The sequence below is a fragment of the Gorilla gorilla genome, chromosome 5 (assembly GCF_029281585.2).
Source record: "Gorilla gorilla gorilla isolate KB3781 chromosome 5, NHGRI_mGorGor1-v2.1_pri, whole genome shotgun sequence".
Taxonomy (NCBI): domain Eukaryota; kingdom Metazoa; phylum Chordata; class Mammalia; order Primates; family Hominidae; genus Gorilla; species Gorilla gorilla.
This window is the reverse complement of record NC_073229.2, coordinates 60,149,169-60,176,693: the sequence shown is the minus strand read 5'-3', so window position 1 is coordinate 60,176,693 and position 27,525 is coordinate 60,149,169. Positions and strand designations below refer to the sequence as shown.

At 45.6% G+C, this 27,525-nt stretch overlaps 1 protein-coding gene across 19 annotated transcripts in view; it reads left to right on the top strand.

Moving 5' to 3' along the window:
• TRERF1 (transcriptional regulating factor 1) overlaps positions 1–27,525 on the top strand; it is a 228,590-nt gene that overhangs the window by 75,166 nt on the left and 125,899 nt on the right. For all 19 annotated transcript variants that reach the window (XM_055389653.2, XM_055389638.2, XM_063707608.1 and 16 more), the window contains exon 3: positions 13,961–14,043. The gene's annotated coding sequence lies outside the window, so the exon portion shown is untranslated. The remainder of the gene's footprint in view (positions 1–13,960; positions 14,044–27,525) is intronic.

Sequence of the window (27,525 nt, the reverse complement as noted above, 5' to 3'; positions counted from 1 at the left end):
AAGAGCAAAACTCTGTTTCAAAAAAAAAATTGTTTTTATTTTTTAAAAGTTAGCTAGAGGAGGCTAGGTGCGGTGGCTCATGCCTGTAATCCCAGCACTTTGGGAGGCTGAGGTGGGCAGATCATGAGGTCAAGAGATTGAGACCATCCAGGCCAACATGGTGAAACCCCGTCTCTACTAAAAATACAAAAATTAGCTGGGCGTGGTGGTATGTGCCTGTAGTCCCAGCTACTCGGGAGGCTGAGAAAGGAGAATCGCTTGAACCTGAGAGGCAGAGGTTGCAGTGAGCTGAGATCACGCCACTGTACTCCAGCCTGGCGACAGAGCGAGACTCTGTCTCAAAAAAAAAAAAAAAAAAAAAAAAAAAAAATTAGCTAGACGAAAAGTCATGAAGGTTTCAACATTTAACCCTCTCCCCTCTGCCCTTCTGGGTGTTGATTCAGCACAGGAGCAGCCTTCTGCCTTCCATGTGCATCTCCCTCTTACTCCTGTCTCTCCCCTACCCCAGCCACAGATCATCTCTCAGACATGCCTCACGCAAAGCCTGTTTTCCAGGAACGATCCTCTGGAAGCATTCATGCTAAGTGGATATGTGGCTGCTAAGACTTAGCCTCTCCAAGGCATTTGCATATTAGCTTATAAAAGGAGAAACCTTTTAGGTGAGAGGAATGAACGTTTAATTTTAGAATTCCAAGTAAGAGCAAGCATGTGTGAAAGGTTTTTATTTTGTTTGGGGTGGGAGTGCTCAGTGCCCTGGAACTGGGGGTGGCCAGGCCCCCTTCACAGTGATTGGGCTGACCCCAACATCTGGGGAGCTTGGTGGTGAGTGGTAGGCCGAGAAACATCCCCTTCAGGACAAGCAGTTTCCCCCAGACCCAGCCACACCGCCTTCACATTTCCTAAAGGGGGGACATTGTGACTTGTGAGGCTGCCAGGAGGAGACAGCTTCTAATCAGGTTTCATTTCTTCTGTTTAATGTGCTTGGTTTTTGAATCAAGGGGGCCCCATTTGAGACAAGCCCCTTGCCTGGTTCTTATCTGCTCTGGCCCCTGTGAAGTTCACTTCTGCTTGCCCTTGTCCAGGGGTTCTCCAGGCTCCCACTTCCCTCTTTACACCTCCTGCACCTTCCCTCTCCTTCCCCATAGTGATCGTGATCACAGCCCCCCATAGTAATCACAGCCGCAATCTTCAAGACCAGTTTAGTTCAGGCTTCTTCACCCATCTTTGAGAATCCTCTTTAGTAGTCAGTGTGTAGCCTTCCTCCTTCATGTTCTTCGTGGTCCCTGGACCCTGAGACTTTTGTCTTAATCGCCTTTGGAACTTTAGTGCCTGGCATGGTGCTTGGACATAGTAGGCACTTAATAAATGCTTTTGGACTGCACAAAACCAAGCCTGTGTTTGGCCCTGTGAGGGTATGAGGAGCAGCGAAATCAGCAAGAGAGGTGGCGAGGCAGCTGTCAGCCTCAGGCATTTCTTGCTAAGAGAGGAGGAACTAGCATTTGTGTGGATAAAGAAGAGGCTCCTCTGAGCTTCATGTGCATGGGATGATGAGCAAAGGGTGGCTCCGGAGCTGCTCCACAGAGTGGTGGCTTTCATGGAGTATCCAATTCTGCAGGATCTCTTGGATTTCGGGCTTGCATCTTCAGCCAGAAGGCATCTTCATGAACAGGTGTTTATGAAGTGCCTACCATATGCCAGGCACCCATCTAGAGCCTGTGACTTTGTTGGCGCCCCGTTGTGTGATGGACTTGGAAGAACACAGAAGGCCCTGCCTGGGCTGGGACAGTCGCTTTACCCTGAGCTTCCTGGGTTTCTTCCAGCTTCCAGGGGTGTTAATTTCCCATATAATTACTTTTGGGCAAAACACATTGGTGCTTATGTCTTTTTTTTTTGACAGAATCTTGCTCTGTTGCCCAGGCTGGAGTGGTGCAATCTTGGCTCACTACAACCTCCATCTCCCAGGTTCAAGCAAGTCTCATGCTTCAGCCTCCTGAATAGCTGGGACCACAGGTGCACGCCACCACACCCGGCTAATTTTTTGTATTTTTTTAGTAGAGACAGGGTTTTACCATGTTGCCCAGAGTGGCCTCGAACTCCTTAGCTCAGGCAATCCGCCCATGTCAGCCTCCCAAAGTGCTGGGATTTCAGGTGTGAGCCACCACACCTGGCCAGGTGCTTATGTCTTAAACACTGCCGTTCACATTTCTACCTCTGAGGAGATGGCAGGGGGTGAGTGTAGGACCGGGCTGTCCTCTCAGCCCCATCTATCTGGTAGGTGGATATAGGTCTTGCTCTGTCAGTCAGAGCTCTGGCAGGAAATGACTGGTACACACAGAGGGTTTAACTGGAGAGGACTATTTACAGATGTGTGGGCATGGTGAGGGAAACCATCTAAGGCTGGTGAGGCTCCCCAGAGCTGACAACAGTGGGAAGCTATTACCTCCCCTCGGCCAGAAGGAAGGAGCCCCAGGGATAGGTAGAAAGGGCCTCGACAACAACTGTGATGGTGACGAGACACAACCACTGCCAAACTGTGGTGAAGAGGAGGAAGGGGGAATAAATGTTCTCACTTTAACTAAATCCAGCTGGAAGCCCAGAGAGCCCAGCTGATATAGCCAGTGGTCCAGGAAGGGCAGAGAACAGAGTGTGTAGGGGCAAGCTGCACACACCCGCCCCTGGCTGCCTGGGCATTCTAAGGCTTAGCAGGCTCTTCCCCTTCATCTTCTTCTTCTTCTTCCTCTTCTTCTTCTTCTTCTTCTTCTTCTTCTTCTTCTTCTTCTTCTTCTTCTTCTTCTTCTTCTTCTTCTTCTTCTTCTTCTTCCTCTTCCTCCTCCTCCTCCTCCTCTTCTTTCTTCTTCTTCTGTTTTTTTTTTTTTTTTTTAAAAAAGACAGAGTCTCACTTTGTTGCCAGGCTGGAGGGCTATGGTGCCATCTCGGCTCACTGCAACCTCCGACTCCCTGGTTCAAGCAATTCTCCTGCCTCAGCCTCCTGAGTAGCTGGGATTACAAGCACGTGCCACCATGCCTAGCTAATTTTTGTATTTTTAGTAGAGACAGGGTTTCACCATGTTGGCCAGGATGGTCTCAATCTCCTGACCTCATGGTCTGCCCACCTTGGCCTCCCGAAGTGCTGGGATTACAGACGTGAGCCACCACACCCGGCCTTTTTTCTTTTCTTTTCTTCTTTTTTTTTTTTTTTGCTCTTGTTGCCCAGGCTGGAATGCAATGGTGCAATCTTGGCTCACCGCAACCTCTGCCTCCCAGGTTCAAGCGATTCTCCTGACTCAGCCCCCTGAGTAGCTGGGATTACAGGCATGTGCCACCACGCCTGGCTAATTTTTTTTGTTTTTTTAGACAGAGTCTCACTCTGTTGCCCAGGCTGGAGTGCAGTGGCGCCATCTCGGCTCACTGCAAGCTCCGCCTCTGGTGTTCACGACATTCTCCTGCCTCAGCCTCCCGAGTAGCTGGGACTACAGGCGCCCGCCACCACACCCAGCTAATTTTTTGTATTTTTAATAGAGACGGGGTTTCACTGTGTTTGCCAGGATGGTCTCGATCTCCTGACCCCGTGATCCACCCGCCTCAGCCTCCCAAAGTGCTGGGATTGCAGGTGTGAGCCACCGTGCCCAGCCTAATTTTGTATTTTTAGTAGAGACGGGATTTCTCCATGTTGGTCAGGCTGGTCTTGAACTCCCCACCTCAGGTGATCCACCCGCCTGGGCCTCCCAAAGTGCTAGGATTACAGGCGTGAGCCACCGCACCCAGCCTCTTCCCCTTCTTAGGTGACTCAGGATGTGCCCAGTCCACCAGTGCTCCCTTCTTCACAACACTGTGGCTGTTAGAAAGAAGAAAGTGCCCTGGCCACACCAGCAGGATGGCCACTGGTATTTTGACTGTAGCAAGAATAACAAATTATATTTATTGACAGCATTTTATGTGCATCCTCTCATTAAATCTTTATTTACAACAACCATGGTAAGCATGGGTACCCTGATTATCCTTGTCTTCATCCTGTTACTGAGGAAAACTGTGGGGCTGAGAGAGGTTAGCAAGCTACCCGGTTGCTCAGCTAGCCAGAGGTAGAGTTGAGCTCAGACCAATTCTGATGTGACTCCCGAACACACACTCTTACCCTTTGCCTGACTCAGGGTCTCATTCCTCCGTAGTGGGGCCCCACCCACCCTGTGGTCAGTGCCACATGTGTGCTGGCCCACTGCTTGGGATGGTCTTCCTACTTCCTCTCCAGTTGACCCCATTGAACCCATTTTTTGAGACCCAACTCAGATCTCACTTCCTCCGAGACCTTCTCATCCCTCTCCATCTCTCTATTAGGCATCATGGCAGGCGATTCTCTGTCATCCCTTGGGATGTTATCTGGCTGTTTTGAGTGTGCACATCTCCAAAGTCTCCAATGAGAATCCAGCTTTCTTAGGTGCAAATCCTAGGTCGTGAGTTTTCTTTCACTCAAAAGGTTTAGTTGATGAGACTTTAAGTTAGTTAGGGGGAAGGGAACTGACTGGGAGGATACAGCACCCAGAGACTGGACTCTAAGTGGTCACAGGGGAATGGTCCTGTGGGGGGAAGCCATTGCCACTCTGAGGCCTGAAGGAACTCCATTGGAAAGAACTGTCACTGTAGCCCAGTGAGAGCCGTAGCTGTTGGACAGAAGCCTCATGTAGGAGCTGATGGATTTGAGAACTGGCTTTCTACTTGGTTAGTAAGAGCTCAACAAAAGCCAACAGGGAGGACTTTCTTTAAGGCAAATGAAGAACAGAAGCTAGAGCTGACTCTAGTAGGAGCTTACGGTCTAGTTGAGGGGTTTTTGTTTTTGTTTTTGTTTTTTGAGACTGAGTTTTGCTCTGTCACCCAGGCTGGAGTGCAGTGGCTTGATCTCGGCTCACTGCAACCTCTGGCTTCTGGGTTCAAGTGATTCTCATGCCTCAGCCTCCTGAGTAGCCGGGATTACAGGCACCTGCCACCATGCCCGGCTAATTTTTGTATTTTTAGTAGAGACGGGGTTTCACCATGTTGGCCAGGCTGGTCTTGAACTCCTGACCTCAAGTGATCCACCCTCCTTGGCCTCCCAAAATGCTGAGATTACAGGGATGAGCCACTGCGCCCGGCCTTAGTTGAGATTTTGAGGGAGGGAAAACAGGCACATACCTCCTACTTAAACAGAACAGTGCTGCTACAGGGCAAGATTTCCCCCTGAGCAGATGAGCTTGCCATATACAAGCACAATGTGGGGGGACATTTAAGGAGACAGAATTGCCAATGGCTTCTTTCTTATAGGACAGGGGCTGAGTGCTAGTCCAGCTCTGTAGGGTTCCCCAGAAGGCCTCACACAGGTCACAGATGCATCTGGTTGAGCATGCCAATCTGTGTTTTGGCACTCTTGAAGTCTCAAAGTTCTTTAAAAAGCTACCTCGAGAGCCCCAGAAGTTTGGATACATTGCAAATGTCCTTCGCCTTTGGAGCTGATGCCAAGGAGGGGGTTGAGCATCAGGTCTCTCGGCCTCGGCAACCGCTGCACTGGGAGGACCTCAGTCTGCCTCCTGTGTGGGGCTGCTTAGTCTCATTTCTTTTTTCTCTATTCCTATTTTGCCACCCACTTCTGTTGGCCTAGATCCTCCTAGACACTGGAAGAGTAGATCAAGTGAGGAAGCATTTGGAAGGAGACACAGCAGATGAAAGGTTGAGAGTTCTTTGTTTAGGCCCTTCTTTGCTGGCCCTTGTGAATTTTGGTAAGTTTCCTTGGAGTTTTCTCTCTGCTAGGCCTTGGACGTGCTCAGAGACACTCCAGTTATCCTGAATGCCTTTTACTTCCCTGAACTCATCACCTACCCTCTGACCTCCAGGCCTTTGAACTCTCAGTTCTGTTCTTGCTGCCTAGAGCACTCTGCCACCCCTCTTCACTGCCTTGTAAAACATTAGGGAGCCGTGGGGACTGTGGAGAATCCCACCGTTTGCACTCCATCTAAAGAGTTTCTGGGCTCCTGATTTACAGGCTGTGGGCCTGAGGGTTACTTGGATTGTATGTGGCTGCTCCCCTTTGCAGAGACTCAGAAAGCCTTGGGGAGCATAGCCTGGGAAAAACATAGAGGAGAACAGAGAAAACCAGGGCTCAGAGGAGACACTCAGGAGAGGATAGTGGATCCTCCTCAGGGGCCAGGGAGAGCTGATAGGGGGTGACCTCAGGAGGCCAGAGAGGCTCTGGAAGGGCTTTATACCTATGTGAGGACATTTCTCCTGCATCTGTTCTTGGGGGCTGGCAGGGCCAAGGGGTGACTTGGGGTCAATGCCAGTGGTAGATTCAGGACCCAGGCCACGCACAGAAGCCAGGAGGGCCTGGCTGGGGAAGACCCTTCATTTTACAGAAAAGAGATAATTCTCTATGCCAGTCTGTGACCTGCTCTGGTGCCTTTGCTTTTTAAACTATGTAGGTTTCAGACATCAGATAATGCCTTGGTTCATGGTTTTTGTTTAAAGAGATGGGATCTTGCTATGTTGCCCAGGCTGGACTCGCACTCAAGTGATTCCCTTGCCTTAGCCTCCCAAGTAGCTGAGACTATAGGCATGTGTCACCATGCCCAGCTCTGGTTCAGGTTTTAAACTATTATTTTTTCTTTATTATGTAAATAAAACATAATAAAGATAACAAAGAGGAAAGGGAAGTGAAAGTAATGTCACCCATAATCCCACCACTCAGATATCGTTTACATTTAGAACCTGGACATGCATACTTCCCAGACAATTTTTTGTGTTTTTATAAATACAGAAGCAAATCAGAGATGCATTTTGTAACCTGCTGTGTGTATGTGTGTATGTGTGATTTGTGTCCACTGAAAAGAATATATGCTTTCCCAAATTCGAATGGTAGGTTATAAAGAGACCCCCCCCTTCCCCTGCATCCATCCTTTACCCCCTAATTCTGCTCCTCAGAGGCAGCCTCTTTGAATAGTTGCTGGTATATCGTTGATAAGGGAGACATTTAGAAGGGATAATGTGTGTGGAATAGCAAAACTGTTAGTATGGCTTGTACAGATGTTTTCATGTGGAGGTCAGGAGGAAGGTGAAGGGTAGGTTTAGAGGGACTGGGAAGTAGTTTGTGGTTACAGAAGAGACTTTCAGAAACTGGAGTTAGAGAAGGAGGAGATGGAGAAGTTTTTAGGCCTGGGTTTTGATTGGATTTGTCATAAGGAGCAGGGTGAGTGAAGGTGAATGCAACAGTGGGTGGGGCCAGATATTGTGAAATTTTACCTCCTGGGTGGAGACTGGGCCAGAGGGGGCAGCAGGTATGCAAATGGACAAGAGACACATCAGGAAGTGGTAATAGTATGATAACTGGTAGATATTTGTAAAATACCTTCGCTTGACAAAACAAAAGTTGGCAGCCCTAGTTAGTCCCCTCTTTTGTTTGTTTGTTTGTTTAAAAAAAAAGTTTTAGCAAATCTGTGAATACCAAAAACCTGAGCAAATGTGTAGAACCGGACTGGGTGGGGGTGCAGATTTTAGATTCAGTTCTGGTTTTGGGTCTGACTGACTATGCAGTTTTGGACTCCTCAGTTTGTTTGTTTGTTTGTTTGTTTATATTTTTTGAGTTGGAGTCTCGCTCTGTTGCCCAGGTTGGAGTGCAGTGGCTTGATCTTGGCTCATTGCAACCTCTGCCTCCCAGGTTCAAGCGATTCTCATGCCTCAGCTTCCTGAGTAGCTGGGTGGCACCTGCCACCATGCTGACTAACTTTTGTATTTTTAGTAGAGACGGGGTTTCACCATGTTGGCCAGGCTGGTCTGGAACTCTTGACCTCAAGTGATCCACCCGCCGTGGCCTCCCAAAGTGCTAGGATTGTAGATGTGAGCCACCGTGCCTGGCCTCCTCAGTTTTTTTTAGATCCCAGCCTTCTTATCTGCAGATAAGCAGTTCTCAACCCTGTAGGCACATTAAAATCACTGGGAAACTTATAAAAGGAAACAGTTGATGTCAGAGCCCCACTCCAGACTGAATGTGTCAGAATCTTGGGGAGCCTGGGAATTTTTTTCAGAAATGCAGCTAACATTGGGAACCCCTGGATTCGGGTCATCTTAATTGCTCATTTTAGCCCTAAAATGTTACTATTCTCTGTATTGTATCATATAATTTCATTCCTTTCAGATACTGTGCACAAATGTCATAAACTTCTTACATACCAAGAAGTCATTTTTTAATTAAAAAACTCCCCATAATTCTCATTAGGCCTGTGATATATGCCTATGTCCTGCAATCAATAAATTAGAATCATAAATGTAGTAAAACATCAAATAATTACTTTTTTGACCCAGAAGTCCAAAGCGTGGACTTTAATCTTTAATTTCTCATTCCCTCATTTTGAAAAAACTACTGCCTGGAGTCCTGGGGCCATCTCTATTTGTAAAGAAGACGCTGAAACATTGAGACATTACTGGAAGTGTCTTTGCTAGAAGAATTGTGTATACCGTAAGTTCCAAATTAGGAGGTCCAGTTTGGGGAAGCTTTATCGGATCTAAATTCTACATGGAGTGGGAGGTGTTTAGAGTCTTGGTGCTTGCCGTTTTATCTTTACCATTGAAGTTCTTGGTTTTGTCTCTTCCTAAATGAGTCATTTTTTTAAAAAGGAACCTAACTTGGGGGGGCGAGGAAACCACTGCGGGAGGTGCTGTGTGGGGGCGCCGAGGAGCCAACCATCAGGAGACTGAGTTTACAGCTGGGCCCTCCACTCAGGAGGGGTAGAGGGACCTGTCCTTGCTGAGGGTGACTCAGAGACAAGTGGGACATAACCTGGTTGGGGAGGTACAATAGGAAGGTATTGATGTTGTTTATTAATCTACCGAGTATTTACTGGAGCACAGCCACCAAATATACTGCCTGGATGCAGGGCCCATTCCACGGGCACTTGGGAGATTGTGAACAATCTCCCAAGTTTGTCCTCTACTTGAGATGAGACACAGATTGTGTCCACATTTGCCTGCACTTTCAGATAAGTGAACTGAAGTTATCGAGCCCCATACTGGTGTGAGCAATGCAAGTAAAAATGTTAGGGCCAGGCAGGGTGTCAAAGTGGAAGGAGATGGCAGCTGAGGACCCCATTGTGGAATGCTAAAGGGCCTGATGATACAGACGCTGGCCGGGCAGCCAGATGGAGATGAGATCGGGGACGGGAGCTCTGCGGGACCTCTGTGTGTCACTTCCCCTTTCTGTGCTAAGATCTCCCAGCTGAAAAATGGTCCCCTGCTACACACCTCAGTCACCAGGCCCCTGCCAGCTGTTGGGAGTGCCTGATGTCCTAGATGCCTGAGTGGGTAGGGGTGGGAGAGAGAGCAGGAGGGGGTGAGCAGAGCCTGGCTTTGGAAACCAGAGCAGCTCCACACATTTTGGCCCAAATCCCTCCCACGCTTGGGGTGAGGAGAAGCCCAGGGTAAGGGTGCCTCCCTACAGCCAGGAAGATCTTGGTGCGGTGGGAGTGTTGGCTCCGCACGCCTCTCCTCCACACAGAGCCCCCAGCAGGGCCGGATTTCATCTTTTCTCAGTGGCGTGCAGCCTCTTGCCATTGTGCATGCGTGTTTTCTAAGTTTGTCACAAACTTCCTGTTTAGGTACAATCAGAGGCTCGGAGCTTTGTGTGTTTTGAAACCCGGGCATTCACCGAGGTCCGGTGCTTCTCTCTTACCAGCAGTGGGGTGGCCTGTTTGTTCCTTTGCGGACTTCTGCCATCCTTCTTTGCAAACCTTCTTGCTGGGAAATGCTCTGTGGCCTCTGTGCTTGTTTCTGTTAAATAAGAGTGGAGAGAGCTGTGAGGTCTGAAGGCTGGAAAGGGGGAGGGGAGCAACACTGAGTGTGCCCCTTATGTAAGGCCAGGCCTGTGCTAGATATTATACTTCTATACACTTATTTTATTTAGGCCTCACAGTCACTCATGCAGAGCCAGCCTCCAAGAGGTGAAGGCTGACCTGGCTGACGAGGTCAGGATTTGATCGCAGGCCTGACTCCAGTGCTCCTGTGACTTCAGCTAAGTCCTGAGGAGTACACTGCCCCTTTGGTTGCCCCTGGTATGGGCAGATCCTGATTTCTTATGGGGCATCTTGGTGACAGCATCCCCTTGAAACCTGTGGTTTTCTCTCAGCCCCATGTTACCCAGATCTACCTGTCTGCCTGGGGTGATCAGATGGCCCTTGAGTGTTTTGCTGATTTTCACCTTTCCCAGGCATCTCCCTCTTGTGGCTCTGGGAATCCCAGAATTGTTAGATGGTGGTCCATAGCTGGTGATCGAAGTGGATCAGTCCAGCTCCTCATTTCCCAAAATGGAATATTCTTTTTCCTGCTTCTGGGTGCCCAGTCCTGACTGTTCTGCCAGTCACCATGAGCTTCTCCACACAGCTGGATTTCTCACATTTCAAGCTCTCCCTTGAAGAAGGAAGAAGAGAGTATATCTATCTATGTCTACAAAAGCATATGAAAGGGTGGTAAAGGAAGGACACCAAGACCTTGAATATGCAGGTGCAGGAAGAGGAGGGAGGAGCCAAACCCAGCCATCCTCCTCCCCGTTAGAGTGGATGTTAGGAGGTGCCGGACTCTGGTGCCTCCTGCACAGGAAGAATAGGTATGCCTCCCAGCTTCAAGAAGGCCCTGTGTCTCTTCACTTGGCCATCTTGGTTCTCCTACATTTTCTGAAAAACTTCTAAAATCATATCACCTGAGCATCAGAATTGTTCTGTGGATCAATTAACTGAGACACTGTGTTGAGCAGCGGGCAGTTGCAAGCATTTTCAATACACGATTCATTGCCCTCAAGAAGCTGGCAGTCCACATGGGCACAGGGAACTCTTGCCCAGAGAAGCTAGATGCAGTGAGCTTAGAAGAGCCAGGAGAGCTTGGTAAGCTGGGTTGGTGCCACCCAGCAGACTGCAGGAGAGGGCTGGAGCTGGGTGGCCAGAGGGCAGAGCTGCAGGGGAGGAATGTGCTGGGTGTTAGGACCTTGACGGGGTGCATGGACTGGGCAGGGGATTACAGATGGGGTGAGCAGAGGTACGCATGGGAAACAAGATTGAAGAAGGAGATGTGCACCATTTATGAAGGATCCCAAGGGATGGCTGTGGAGCTTGGAATGTTCCTGTATTGAGGAGCCTCCAAAGCCGAAGCATGGAGCTGGGATTAGTAAATGCAATGCTGTAAGAAGATCCGTCTCGATTTGTGAACTGTAAATGGGCAGTGCTGGGAGGTAAGTTAGGAGACATTTATCATGTCAAGAGTTAGGAATGAAATGTTGAGGACTTGGACTAGGGTGGTGGTAGTGGATGTAGAAAAGAGGAGAGGGAAGTGGAAGGTTTCAAATCTTAGCTCTGCCACTTGCTACCTGTGTGCCCTTGAGCAAATTACTTCATCTCTTTCAACCTGTTTTGTCATCTATAGATAGAGGCTAAAAACACTTCACAGGACTCTTTTTGAGGATTTTAACTTGTAACACACCCAGCACTTAGTAGGTGCTCAAGGAATAATGAATCTTCTCATACGGGAAGAGGCATGGTTTTGTGACTGGGAGGGATTAGGGGAGTGGAGTATGAGGTTCTGAGTCTGGGAGCCCGGGAGAATGATGAAGCCTTCACAGAAAGAGATGGAACTGCTTGGGGCCTTTGAATTCAGCTTTAGGAACTTCTCCTCCTAAACCCTGGCTACTGAGGGCTGTCACAGAAAACCCCACATCCATGCAGATTGTGCCTCTACGAAACCACGGCTTCTGGCTAGAGCAGGGCCCTCCGGGATACTGGCCAGCAGCTGGCTGTCTCCAGTCAGGGTGTGGACTAGGGTGAGAGAGTAAGCCACCTAGGGCACAAACGTCAGGAGGTGCTGGGTTTCAGGGCCACGCCCGCACTTGATACCCACAGTGGGACGTGCACCCCAGCCTCCTCTCCTATCTGCCCTTCACCACTCAGGAGACAACCTGGCTTCTGTGTTCACTGAAAATATTACTCCACGGCGAGCCCACTCAGGTTCCCACCTGCCCTCCTGTGTGCTCACCTGCATCTGGGCTCATTCCCACCTGGTTTCCTTGCACTCAGAGAAAGAGACATCCTTCCTCCTGGCCAGAGAGAACCCTCTCCCTGGACAGGGATCCCCATGCTTCCTGCGGCCCCTGGGACCTCACACCTCAGTCCTGCAGCAGCAACTTCCTCAGCCCTTCACACCCCTCAGCCTTACCTTCTCTTTTCTCCTCCCCTTACAGATGGATGTGTGGAAATAAGCTGCTTTCGCTAACATAGCCCACGCAGGCTGGCCTCCACTGGTGGGGGCTTATGCCTGGTCCAGAGCAGGGACCCGATGGGTTTGCTGCAGAGGCCTCCTGCCTTCTGCAGGGGCTGCCCTCTCTAAGGTCACCCACGGCTTCCGTGTTGCCACACACAACGGACACTTCAGTCCTTATCTGTCTGGGCTCTTTGCTGCTTTTGACACTGGACAGCTTCCTCCTTCTTGCAACTCTCTTTTCTCTTGGCTTCTTTGATTCCATCATACAAAGTCTTTCAACAGCTATTTCTTGAGCACCTACTATGTGCCAGGCTCTGGGCACACCATAATACGATGTCCCTGCTCTCAGGGAATTTACAGTCTAAGGGAAGTGGGGAAAGGGGGATGAAAAAAATAATAAATGTCAGGTGGTAATAAGGGTTGCAAAGAGAAATACAACAGGGAAGGAGGCTAGGAAGGGGGCCGGGGTTTGAGGTGGGCCTCACTGCAAAGGACTTGAGAGCAGAAACCTGTAGGAAGTAACAGAAGCCTGGGGGAAGAGTGCTCCAGGGATGGGGAAGAGCAAGTGTGGAGGGCTGAGGCAGGAGCCTGCCTGGATGTTTGAGGAAGCCATTGTGGCTGGAGGAAATGGAGGAAGGGCAGAGTAGGAGGAGAAGAGGTCAGGTGTCTCAGTCCATCAGGGAAGAGGCCCAGCCAAGTCATGTGGACCTTTGCCATTTCAAGGACTTTGGCTTTTACTTTGATACAGATGAAATACTATAGGAGTGTTCTGAGCAGAAGAGTGATTTTTAAATGATCACTTAGGCTGCTCTGGGGAGCATGCTGTATTTGTTAGCTTGGGCTGCTATAACCAAGTACCACACACTGGGTGGCTTAAACCACAGATTTATTGTCTCACAGCTCTGGAGGCTGCAAGTCCAAGATCAAGGTGTTGGCGGGGCCATGCTCCTCTGGAGACTCCAGGGAAGGGTCTGTTTCGGGCTCCTCTCCAACTCTGGGTAGCTTCTTGGCTTGTGGCAGAAAACCTCCAATCTTCCAAATATCCCCTTTTTATAAGGACACCAGAGTCATTTTGGATTAGGAACCCCAATCCTACTTCAGTAGGACCTCGTCTTAACTATTTATATCATCAATGACCCTGTTTCCTAATATGACATCTTCAATGACCCTGTCTCCTAATATGCCGCATTCTGAGATCCTAGGGGTCAGGATGTCAACATAGGAATCTTGGGGAGACACAGTTCCACCCCCAAGACATGGTTATAGAAAGGTGAGGGGAGGAGTGGGACGACTAATTAGGGGGTTATCACAATAACCTAATGACAGATGCTGCTCACTTGGACCAAAGTGGTACCAGTGGAGGTGTCGAGAAATGGTGAGGGTCTGGATATTACTTTACGTTGAAGCTGGCGTCCTTTGCTGATGGATTAGACGTGGGGTGTGAGGGAAAGAGGAAAGCCATGATGACTTGGGTTTAGAGCCTGAATAACCAGAATGAAGTTGAACGTCTTGGTCTCCTAAGTCCTCTTCTCCCCCGGGACCTTCCTCAGCAGCCTTTGCTGGGTCCTCGTCCTGGGTGGGCCCATCAGCTGCTGGGTTCTTCAGGGCTCCATCCCAGGTCACTCCTCCGACCTCTCCCTGATTGATACTCACTGTTCCCATGCTGAAGCCAGATGTCCTGACTGTGCTCTTTGGGTCACTCCTGCAGGCCCTGGCTGTGGAGAATGCTGAAGGAAGAAGACACGGAAGCAGGACGACCCTGAAAGATTCAGCCTCTTCATCCTCAAACAGGTAGCTTCTCGGGAGTTCTTGGTGTTGGAACATTTTACAGCAAAGCAGTCGTAAGACCATTTCTTGGACCCATATGGTGTGGAGAATGCCCCAGGAAGTGGAGGAGGGCTGCTCTGGGCCTGGACATCCATTAATTTCTAGAACATTTTCTCTGGGAAATGGTCAGGGATTGTGGATTCACATAATGGTTTTTGGCAGCTTCTGGAATGGGGCGGAGGGTGTCTCTTGATTTCGCAGAGTTGTAAATAGTTGAGGATCCAATGGATGTCCATGGATGGTAGTTCTAGAAGTGTTTAGAAGGATTTAAAAATGTCTGGGATGCAGTGGTGGTGTAGAAGGCCACTGTGGGAAGCTCCACAGAGCCTGCCAGAGGCGGGTTGCTGGACTCAGGAGCCTTAGCTGGCCCTGGGGCATTCCTCGCGTTTTTATCAGGTCTGGCCTCACGATCCCTTCCATTCTCACTTTGTCCCTCCATAAAATGGGCATACAGCTATGATTCCTCTGCCGGGCCCCCCACAAGCGGTTTCAAGGGTCAGTAGTTTGTGCATAAATAGAATTTTAAGCTTTTATTTCAGGTGTAAACCCTGATCCGGCAAGAGATGGCTCCATCCTCCACACATTCTTGGCGACAGTGGGGAAGGGGGGTGGTGTCTGATTTGATTATTTCGGTGTGTGTGGTTTTGTTTTCTTGGCATGTGCCACGCTTTCCATTCCTCCTGTATGAGGCTCAGAATTGATTGCTTCGGTTTCTTTTTTATTGTGCCTGATTCTGATTTAATTTTAAAGCCATTGTGTCTCGGGGTTCCAGTCAGAAACACGTGGCTCGTGCAAATGGGGTAATTGAAGAGCGTCTACTGAAGGGAGTCTTTATAAGGATGCAGGCAGAGTTAAGAGAAGCCAACAAGGGATGCTGAAGCACCCAGGGCCAGCAGTGTCAGGGAGCTGTTACTGTGCCTGGAAGGAAGAGGGAGGGACTGGCTGTCGGGATGGGAAACAGGAGCTGGAGAGGTGTCCCTGGTAGAGGAATGCAATCAACCTACAGCAGCATGGCCAGGAAGGAGCCAAAAGAATAAATATCCTCATTGAACCCCTCGGATCTCCCATCTCCTGATGCCAGTGCCTCCCATTAGGCAGCCTCAGTCAGAGCCAGAAGGCAAGGGAACTGGGTGGATGCTGTCCACGGAGGGCAGAGCCTCTGTGGGGCAGAGCTGCCTGAAGGAGGATGGAGGGTGGATCTGCGGAGCAAATGGGAACAGTCTCACAGAGTCAAGAGTTGCAGGTCACTTGGATTATAAGGACGTTTCTACTTTAGACCAAAAGAGGCTTTTGTGTATGTTTGAGTGAAACTTTGCATTGTGAGGTCAGCTACGTAGATGTGTCGGCTGTGAGGGATGGTAGGAGCAACGGAGATCCCAGTCCTTTTCAGACTTGAAAAGACCCAGGGAAGTCAAGGGATTTGCCCAAGGCCACTCATTAATTCATGAAAGTGTTTCTCGAAAGCCCCTTACATTTTCTCGGGAAAAACAACACAAAACATTTGAAACAGTTTAAAAACAAACAAACAAAAAAAACCAAAAACCAAAAAACAGCATAAAACAAAATCTGAGTAAGTGCCAGGAAGAGAATGTGGATTCACACACATCGTAGTCTGTTTGGGCTATTATAACAGAATGCCATAGATGCGGAGGCTTGTAACCACCAACAAATCATATTTCTCACAGTTCTGGAGGCTGGAAGTCTGAGATGAGGGTGCCAGTATGGTCAGGTTCTGGTGAGGGTTGCTTTCACGTTGCAGACTGACAACTTCTTGTGTCCTTACATCATGGAAGGGAACAGAGCTCTCTCAGGCCTCCTGAATAAGGGCACTAACCCTGTTCATGAGGGCTTCACCGTCAAGACCTGATCACCTCCCAAAGGCTTCACCCCTAACACTATCACTTTGGGGATTAGGATTCCAACACATGAATGTGGGAGGGACACAAAACATTCAGGCCATAGAAGCTCGTTTCCCATTTATCAGTTTGGATTCTTTCAGGCTGACTACCAAAAATCCTAATTCTGAATACCAGAAAACCTAACTCAGGGGCTCCCATGGCACAATGAATTAATTAATCAGCTCATGTACCTGCCATGTGCAGGGATAGGGTGGACTGCAGGGTGGGTGTGAACCAGCAGCTCAGCAGTATCCTAAACCATCCAGGTTGTTTTTTTTATTTTTTATTTTTTATTTTTAATCTCTCCACTCCTTCCTCCCTGGGTCGGTTCATCCTCAGGCTGGCTTCTGCACCAGACTGGCTCCTGCACCAGGCTGTGGGGAGGCTGGGGGTGTGTAGAGTTCTGGACACTTTGTCAGGGTAGGAGGGAAATAGATCTTGGGAGCCGCAGCTGACATCCACCATACTGTACCACCCATAGAAGTAGAATAATACCTTACTAACTTGGACCAGTCATTGGGGATAATAGTGAGAGGACACTCAACCTTAACTAGTAAAAGTTTGAATCTTCAAGTGTTTTAATGTGGTATAGTGTCAGGCAGGATCTTCCCAAGCACATCCTGTTGGAAGCAGTTAGCATCTGTTTTTCAGTATGTCTTAAAACGTAGGACCTTCTAGTAGGTTAAATATACCTTCTGAAATCCCGTTTAATTTCTAATTTGCTTATTCAACCTTTTAATAGCCAGAGTAAACACTGAACTCAAATTCTGGGTTGGTGGAGATTAAATTACAGTAATGAGGTTCCTCATTGATAAGCTCATCTATAAAATGGAAATAAGAATAGCACCTACTTTATAGGTTTGCTGTAAGGATTAATTGAGGTGATCTGAGTCAAGCGCTTAGCCCAGTGGATAGCCCAATAAATGTTACCTTTATTAGTGTCATATATTGCCAAATATTGTCACCTTTATGTTTTTATGTGCATGTTTAACTAGAAAATTAACTCTCTTCATAACAAATATATTATCTGCTGCTGATTAGTTCTGTTAGAGAGGAGGTAAATAAAGGTATTAAAATATTTAGTGTTTATGGATTCTTTTTTTACCGAAGTTTTTTTTTCTGTTAGAATTCATTTTGGGGGAAGCCTAAATACAGATAAGTTTAAGGAGCATACAATTGAAAATAGATAGAACCTCTAGAATATAGAGATTTTAAAATTTTATGGCAATATGTTCTTATATTCTTAGTTGAAAAATCTCTTAAATAGTTGATGGCCTGTCATGACCTCATGACCTATCCCAGCTGATTTTTGGGGTTTTTTTTTGTTTGTTTTTTGGGTGTTTTTTTGACACGGAGTCTCGCTCTGTCACCAGGCTAGAGTGTTGTGGTGCGATCTCGGCTCACTGCAACCTCCACCTCCCAGGTTCAAGTGATTCTCCTGCCTGAGCCTCCCGAGTAGCAGGGACTACAGGCACACGCCACCATGCCCAGCTAATTTTTGTATTTTTAGTAGAGTTGGGGTTTCACCATGTTGGCCAGGATGGTCTCAATCTCCTGACCTCATAATTCACCCACCTCAGCCTCCCAAAGTGCTGGGATTATAGGCGTGAGCCACTGCACCTAGCAGTTTCTTTCCTTATTCTCAGTCTGGAGGCTCTGGAGGGATGAGTGACCCCCCTTGCCTTTGGTTTCCTGAACCAGCTACACAGTCAGACTGTCCTGGGAGGATGGATGGATTTTCGGATCACTGGGATTGAGTGAGATGCTGCAGTACTGAGAAACTAGTCTTGGGCATCCACTTCAGTAGAATTTCAGTTGACAATATGATGAATCATTCCAGAAAGCCTCTGGTGCCACAGGGCTGACCTCTCAGAATCCCAGGAGGGTCAAGCATCTTGATTTGGGGTTCCCAGATTAACGGTGCGGAGAGCACTGGTTGGCACAGGGCCTCCAAAAGCTTTACCACCTGTTCCAGAACCAGGAGGTGGAGGCTTTGACGATGGAGGGGTGAGCATGTAGGGTGCAGCAGGAGAACAGTGTTCCAGAGTGGCCAGGAGCTTTGAAGACTACATTCTTCATCCCCGCTCCCTGAGTGTTGACTAAAGTTAGACTTCCGTCTTCTGTAGGTTGTTAGTTGCACTTGGGGCTTGCCACCATTTTGATACCTAGATGAGCACTGGTTGACTCCAAATTCCTTGGCTCAGAGAGTGCTGTAAACTAGTGGTTCTCAAATGAAGATTGCCTGGACCCAGAAAGCACTAGGAGAAAAAAAAAAAAAAAAAAAGCTTTAGGGCATTGGCCTAGGGCTCCCAGTCTTTTTTATTTTGCCAAGTTAGGACATTTTAAAAACTCTTAACACTCATCACCAAGCTTTTATGAAAAAGCCATCTTGATGCCAAAGTAGTAGGAAAAGATAATATAAGAACAAAACAAAAATCTTTAAATAGAAAACACTCAGCTTTAGGAATAATTTACTACATTTTTCTTATTTTTCTGACATCACCTGTGAAAACTCCACCAAGGGAGGGTGGGCACTACCCCACATTTGCCCTCCAGGTGTCAGGTGCCCACCTGGTGATGTGGAGTTAGCTCCTGAATGTGCAACTGTAGGGAAATACACCCTACTTTTTGAAGCCTCACTTGGAGCCTAAGAGTTCTCTAGAGTCATATCTTGATTGGATTTATAAGTTAAAGTTGGGGGAAAATCCATTTTAATACAAGTTTTGATAAACCCAATTTATTTTATAAAGAAGGAGCCGTTTACCCTCCAGTCATTAACTTAGAATTGTTAGTTTAATTTTCCACCAGCAGGAAGAAAATCTTGCAATACCTAAGTAGTTCAAATTAGAAAGTGTGTCAACAGTTTTTCCTTTTCCACTATTTAACCCTAAAAATGATAAATGTCTTCAATTTGATCTGACTTTCAGTTGTATGGTATGCCTCTGTAGGTGGGAAAGGGTGTGTGTGCCAACCCCCCCCCAACCCCCACACATATGCAGAAAACTTGGTTTGATCCCAGGAGCCCCAGAAAGGAACGGGTGCTTGTGAGAAATGTTGCCGGTAAGTGCTAGTATTAATACTTGTAGCAGTCACTTGCTGGTGTTAGTACTTGTAGCAAAAGTTGCATCTCAGAACTGCCAAAATAGTGTGACTTTTTAAGACGCCTTTTGGAGTCATTAAAAATCCCCAAACATACACCCAACCACCCCTGCCATCCAGAAGCTTAACTAAACATTACTCATTCTGCTTTCATTACACGTCTGCCTGGCTTTGCCACAAACACACTTTGCCTTCCAGTCAGGATTAAGCTTCTGTGTTAGGCCATGACTGGTGTGAAAGCAACTCCTCTGTCCTTGTTGACCGGGACAGAAAGACTGCTCACTCACCCGTGTGAAATTGTGAATGGAATCATGGAATCCTGGAGCCAAAGCAAGTTGGTTGCCTTCCTGCAGGACTATCCTAATGCTCATCACCTTGACTGGCAAAAGGTGTCCTAATTCTAACGTTTCATGGGTCTCCTGTAAACAAGGACGTGATCTCAGATGTGGCTTTCTCAATAAAAAGAAGACCATTCTGTGGCACACTAACACCTACAGTTATTGTCTGTTAACCGCATTCTTAGGCAAAGCGTTATGGTTTGAGTCCTTCTAGTAGCCTCATCTGTGCTCATATGTTTATATGGCACAGTTCTTGCATGTTCTAGCAGACACTGGATTTTTTTTTTTTTTTTTTTTTTTGAGACAGAGTCTTACTCTTTCGCCCAGGCTGGAGTGCAGTGGTACAGTCTTGGCTCACTCCAACCTCTGCCTGCTGGGATCAAGCGATTCTCCTGCCTCAGCCTCCTGAGTAGCTGGGATTACAGGCACGCACCACCATGCCTGGCTAATTTTTGTATTTTTAGTGGAAACAGGGTTTCACCATGTTGGTCAGGCTGGTCTCGAACTCCTGACCTCATGGTCCATCTGCCTCGGCCTCCCAAAGTGCTGGGATTACAGGCGTGAGTCACCGCACCCAGCCGACATTGGGTCTTAATTTGTTCAGACCCCTTACCACTGGTTTCTCTCAAGGCATATCTTGCTCCACGGCAGACGACATTGTGCTTTTTGACAGACATTACCACAACATTCTTGTCTTAGCTCAGGCTGCCATAACAAAATACCATAAAGTGGGTTGCTTAAACAATAGAAATTTATGGGCCGGGCGCAATGGCTCACACCTGTAATCCCAGCACTTTGGGAGGCTGAGGTGAGTGGATCACGAGGTCAGGAGTTTGAGACCAGCCTGGCCAACATGGCAAAACCACGTCTCTAAAAATACAGAAAAATTAGCCGGGTGTGGTGGCAGGCGCCTGTAATCCTAGCTACTCGGGAGGCTGAGGCAAGAGAATCGCTTGAACCCGGGAAATGAAGGCTGCAGTGAGCCGAGACTGTGCCACTGCACTCCAGCCTGGGCAACAAGAGCAAGACTCCATCTTAAAAATAAATAAATAAATAAAAATTATTTTTCACAGCTCTGGAGGCTGGGAAGTCCAAGATCAAGGTGCAAAGCAAGGTAAGTTTTATTCTGAGGCCTCTTCTCTTGGCTTGTGAGTGAGAGCCATCTTGCTGTGCTCACCTGATCTCTTCCTTGTGCACTCAGAGACAGGAATCTCCTCTTCCTCTTCTTATAAGATCACCCATCCCATCATGGGAGCTCCACTCTCTTCACCTTACCTAAACTTAATTATCTCTCAAAGACCTCATCTCCGAATGGCATCCCATTGGGGTTTAGGGCTTCAACATAGGAATTTGGGGGAAGAGAAACATTCAGTCCAAAACAACTCTTGAGTCTTTATTTGTGGTGCCTATGAAGTGCTTATAGGGTCACTGGTCCAGGGGCCCTGCAGTACAGAAAGCCTTAGAGTGACAAGTGTTCCTTGTTGTGGAAGAGGGGAAGCATCCTAGGCTGCAGATGGCACAATAAAATGGGAAGTTGGAAGACCTTTACCACAGAGCTGGAGGTGACCTGGGGCTAGACAGAGGTTCTCCTTGTCTCTCCAGGTCTCAGCTTTCCTAGTTCCGAATGTCAGTGGTAAAGTTGTGGTTGCCAACTTGGTCAGCCTCAATGAAATTTGAATGGTTCAACACATCCAATATTCCATGATCACCTTCTATAACCTTCATGTACCTCTTAAAAGGAGGCTCTTGGAACCAAAGCCTGGGAAAATGTGTTTTTTTCTGAACACTTTATCATCTTGGGCATTTACTCCCTTTTCATGGGGGAAAGAATGGCCATAAATTATAATAGAGCTGTTCCATTTGAGATCAGTATCTTACATGTCATTCTAAATGTATACTAACATGGTAATGTCCGTGTGGACACACACACACCCATACACCCCTGTGCCAGGTGGAATATTTTAAGATATAAAAAGGCCTTTGAAAATCCTTTTAAACTCTCAAGGAACAGATAATTCCTATGTTATATAAACTGTTCCGGGATTGAGAAAAAAGATGGAAAACTTCCAGATCCTTCTTTCAAGCAAGCAAGGCCCTGATATCAAAACAGGCAAGTCCCCAGAGGGAGGATCTATACCAGTCTCACTTAGGAATGTAAAAGTTTTAAATAAAATTCTAGCGAGTAGATTTCAACAACAGAGTATGTGAATGTTCTGCCATAACCAAATAGATTATATTCCTGGAATGCAGGAATAGCTTCATATACATATATTTCCCTATAGTTCATATAAGTTGTTTAAATAAAAATATGTAATAACCTCATTAATTCCAAAAGTGTATTCAATCAGTTTTTAAGTTTTTATATACCACTTTAAGAGGAATATATAAAGTGACCAATCTTTAATATTATAAGGAATATCAGGTTCATGCAGCCCACTGCCGCTATATACTTACTGATGAAACAATAAAGGCATCACTTGTTACCTCTTCAAGTTTTAGTCAATGCAGAGAGTCATAAAATTGTAACTTGGAGAATAAATACTATAAAGAAAAATGATAAAGTTATTATTAACTACAGATTGCTTAGTTGTAGATGAAGAAGACTTAAATAGTTTTACTAAAAACCCTATTTCTAGATAATGAGCTTGAAACTAAAGATTTGGATTCTTCTCAAATTAGTTCATGAGTCTAGTACCATTCCTCTGAAAGTCCCGTCAGGATGTTTTAAATTTCACAAGAAGTTTCTATGTCTGCTTGGAAAAATAAATAAATGAGAACATCGGGGGAATTCTGAAAGTGGTTTTGGGGGAAGGGAGTTAGATCTATTGGATATTAAAATATATAGCACTACGAGGTATTAAAATGCAATATAAAGTCTTTGTAATTAAAATACTGTGGTGCTGTCATAAAAGGAAGAAGTAGATTAGTGAACTAGGATAGTTCAGAAATAGACCCTTGCATAAATAATTTAATAAATCATAAAGCAGTCATCACAAATCAGTGGGGAAGGGAAAATTATTCAATAAATAATTCTGATGCCTCATTAACAATTTGGGAAAAATCATTGTGGCTTCACCAAAATGAATTACAGATGGATTAAACAATTAAAGTGCAAAATGTAGAGGCATAGGAAATCTATAGCATTGAATATTACTTAGAAACAAAAGAAAAGCATTCAAAAAGGAAAAGAATAGTCAATCAAACTACAGGAAAATGAAGCGTTTATGTGAAAAAAAAAACAGGGAAACAACAGACTGGGGAAAGACTGGCAATAATATGACAGAATTAATCTTTACACTGCCAAGTGCTCAAATTAAAAAGAAAAGTACTAAACCTTGTTAGAACACTTGAATAGATAACTAAATACAACACTAAACAAATATATAGAAAATGTACAAATTCAGCAGTAATAAGAAATATGCCCTCTCATGGCTCTGCAGGCTGCATCTGGACCCTTCCCCCAAGCACTGACACAATCACCCTCCAAGGCAGCTGGATCCAAACCCCAGTCCCACCCATGCCTCACAAAGGGACTCTGGCCACATTCCAGCTCTTACACTGAGACCCCTGAAGATCTTCATCCAAGCTGGTAATGGGTACATATATTCTAGCTACTTTTGTGTACGTTTGAAATTTTTCACAATCAAACATAAAAAAATTAAAGTAATACATATCCATTGTTGAAAGCTTATAAAATATAGCAAATATATAATTCCAGAACTACCATCACGGTTTTGATTAAAATCCTCCCATAATCTTTTCTTATGCATTTATAACGTATGTTTATATGTATACACGCACACACACACACTTGTTTAAACAATAAAGAAATTATACTACTTGAATTGCTTTATATCCTGCTTTTTTACCTTATGAGCATTTTTATGCTTTGTTCATTTAGATCTTCAGCATAATTTTAATGTCTATACATTGTTTCAATACATGAATACACATACACACATATATCATAATGTATTTAACCAGCTCCTTACAGATAGATAGCTGAGTTGTCTTTTTTGTTTGTTTGTTTGTTTGTTTTTGTTTTTTGAGGTGGAGTTTCACACTTGTTGCCCAGGCTAGAGTGCAATTGCGCGATATTGGTTCACTGCAGCCTCCACCTCCTGGGTTCAAGTGATTCTCATGCCTCAACCTCCTGAGTAGCTGGGATTGTAGGCACCCGCCAGCACGCCTAGCTAATTTTTTGTAATTTTACTAAGGAGAGGGTTCCACCATGTTGGCCAGGCTGGTCTCAAACTCCTGTCCTCGATGATCCATGCGCCTCGGCCTCCCAAAGTGCTGGGATTTCGGGAGTGAGCCACCACACCCGGCCCTGAGTTGTTTTTTTTTTTCATCTTCCTATTCAAACAACTCTGGTGCATACTTTGCATACTTGTTTAATTATTTCTTTCAACAAATATCTAGAAAATCAAAGGGGGTTTTGGTTGTTTTTTGTTTGTGTTTTTTGAAATGGAGTCTCATTCTGTCGCCCAGGCCAAGGTGCAGTGGTGTGATCACAGCTCACTGCAGCCTCGAACTCCTGGGCTCAAGCCCAGCCTCCCAAGTAGCTAGGACTACAAAGTGATGAGTTTACAGATTTGAGTCACTGCACCCTGCCTGGGAAAGCTAAGGCATTTTTTTCCTGTTGTCATGCCAAATTGCTGATTGGAATTATGATACAATTTTAAACTCCTTTTTTCAGTGTATATGATTACCCATTTCATGATAATCTTAGCAATGTTGGATCCTATATTCACAATATTTTAAATGTATAAATCTGATAAAGAGATAAAGTCTATCTCATTTTCATTTGCATGTATTTGATTATTAATGAGTTTGAAAATCTTTTTATATATCATTTACGTTTCATATTTTATAACTAAGTGGTTATGTCTTTCCTCCCAGTTATTATATTTATCTCTCACTTAATTGGCTCACAAGGGCTCTTTACATATTAAAGGATTCTAACCTTGGTTCATTTTTGTACAATCATTTGTCTAGAACTGTTTAAGTAGATCTTGCTAAAGGTTGTACTTCTAGATTTTTTTTTCCTTTGAGCCCTTGTAATTTTCTACATTTTAATGTTTGTAACCATATTCACTATTTTAAGATTTCACCATATAACACTGCTACCTAAAGTCTGCTTTTTTATTTCAGTAACTTTTTGGTTACCAAATAAGATATGTTTGTGGTCAAATCAAATACATTTTAAAAATATACCTATAATTTGACTAACATACAGTGCATCAGATAAAATTTGGTTGTTTTCCTTTCAGTAGTTTTTCTGTGTGTGCGTATTAAGGTAACACTCGCTGAAGAAACCATTAAAGCACCAAATTATGAGGCTGGATGCAGTGGCTCACGCCTGTAATCCAAGCACTTTGGGAGGTCGAGGCTAGAGGATGGCTTGAGCCCAAGAGTTCAAGACCAGCCTGGGCAACATGGCAAAACCCCATCTCCATAAAAAATTAGCCAGGCATGGGTGTGTGCCTGTGGTCCCAGCTACCCAGGAGGCTGAGGTGGGAGGATCACCTGAGCCTGGGAGGTTGAGGCTTCAGGGAGCCATGATCATGCCACTGTACTCCAGCCTGTGTGACAGAGTTGGGACCCTGTCTCAAAAACAACAACAACAACAACACCCACACCAAATTATGGCTTAACACAATAGAGTTTATTTCTCACTCAGTCCAACATAGGTGTTTCAGACTGGTGGTCACTCCACCGGTGGAGCCCTGCCCTGAGTGATTCAGCAGCCCAGGCCCCTTCCATTGGTTGCTCTTCCATTCCCTAGGGTCTTGGAGTCCCCTGTGTCTGTTTGGCAGATGGAGGAAGAGACCACGGAGAAGGCACATCACTTTCCACCTCCCTCAGCCTAGAAGTGCTCAAATCACTTTCCATTCCATTGGTGGGAGTAGTTATATGGCACCACCTAGATACAAGGGGTGCTGGGGCATGTAGCCCCTGACTGAGCAGCTGCTTCTTGCCGAAAATCCCACACTCTGGAAAGAGAAGCATAAATATTTGTTGGACATTTAGCTGAATCTGCCACAAGATACTGTATTTATAATGCACATGATATATATAATGCATATGCTATATATTTTTTCTTCACAAAATAGAACCATCCTATTAATAGCTTTGAGTTTTAGCATAATTTTGTGAACATTTCCCTGTGTTTTTAAATCTTTTTCAAAAACATGAGTTTTAAAGCCGACATATTATTCCTTGTATTGATGTATCATTTATTTAACTATTTTTCTATTACAGTACCATTGGATTTTTCTAGATTTTTATTAGTATGAATATTGCTGCTATAAATGTCTCTACACATAAATCTTGGAGTATTCCTCTGATTATTTCATCAGGGAATATTCTTGGGAGTGAACTCAGTATTAAGGCTAGTGATCCATATCACCAGATGGCCCTTCAGAAATGTGGACTAATTTACAGTCATCAGTAGCATCTGAGGATTTCTATTTCAGGGCATCCTTGACTATCGTGAACATTATAGTTGTTTCAGTTTTTGCCAATTTGATTGTTGAAAATAGTATTGTGTTGTTTCAGTTTGCAAGCTTTGCTTACTAATGCGTTTGAACATTTTTCATGAGGCCATCAGTAATCTGTGTGTGTGTGTGTGAGAGAGAGAGAGAGAGGGAGAGAGTGAGAGAGAGAGAATTGCCTCTTTGGGTCTTTTCTCATTTTTATTTTGCAGTGCTCCATCTTTTGAAAAATCATGTACAAGAGATTTTTATGCGGTGTGTGTATTCACTTGTCATATGTTGCAAGTGTTCTTATCTAGCTTATTTTCATGTTTTTGCTTCATAACCTCATTTTCTTAGGTTAAACTCTGCAATTGGAACCCCGATGTGTGGTATTGTACCCATTGAGTCTGCCCAGTTAACAGTACTCCTGAGATTAAGAACATTTTAAAACGCAAACCAGACTCTTTTTCCTGACCTGTCATAGGGTTTGAATGTCCTTAATGTGAATTTTTGTTACCTGGGAGTGAGGGGGTTTAAACTCGTCATCAAGAAGATGGACTTAACAGGAAGGATTTGGGGCACTGGTCTAAGTTATCCATGGAGATAGCGAGATCAGCTTCTCCATGCCCCTTTCCTTCCCTGGGAACTTCAGAGAGGCAGAGAGGCAGGCTGAGAGGTGGCATTTGATGACTCCATGCTTTAACCAAGTGAGTAATAGCGGGGCCTCAGGGGCCATCTGGCCATGTTTCGTGTTAGAGCTTATAAAGAACACATGTGTTGGAGCATCAGGGACACAAACTGTGGCGCAGGGAAGTTAAATGTAGTTTTAGCTCTGTCACTAACTAACTGACCGTGTGACCCGAAGCAAATCACATGTTCACTCTGGGCCTCATTTACTCATCTGCAAAACGTGAGGGCTTGTTCTAGGTGGATGTGTTGGATTAGTGAATTCCAGAGCTGTGCAGTGGGCTTCTCAGTGAGGCCTCTTTTGCATTCACTGGCTGCACTGACCTGTGTCAGGTGGGTGGTCAAGGAGCAGGGAGAAGTCTAGTCCCTTTGGTCTCCCAAATGATTTATGAAAGAAATCAATCTAGTATGTATCTGTTCCAGATAGAATGCAATCTAAATATGATAGTCCACTAATAAGATTAGGTGAATCTAATACGATTTTCCTCTAAAACACAAATACTGCACCACTTTTAATTGTAGTAGCCAAATTAAATTACTCATCCCAAATTAGATTTTCAGCAAACTTAATTTGAACATGAGCTCAGTACTGCAGGCCCTGAGTAATTTTTTAAGATATAAAATAAATCAGTGGGATACTGGTATTGTTCCTCTGGGCTCTTTGGCGGTTACCATGAAAGGGAATAGGTAAACATCTGGAGAAAACAGGCAGAAGTAGAGCTGAGATAGACACTAATTCTTTGGCTTACCATTGAAGGGTTTTACCCCCTCCATCACTGTGACCCTCCCTGGTCTTAGAAGATAGGAAGCAAATAAAGGCAGACCCAGTAATCACTTTGGTTTTATTGCTTATGATTGTCTTTCTTCTTTTTGTTCCTTGAGTGATCTTTTTAACATCTTCACCTCCTTCAGGACACCAGGTAGGAAATGGTTCACTGGGTAGCT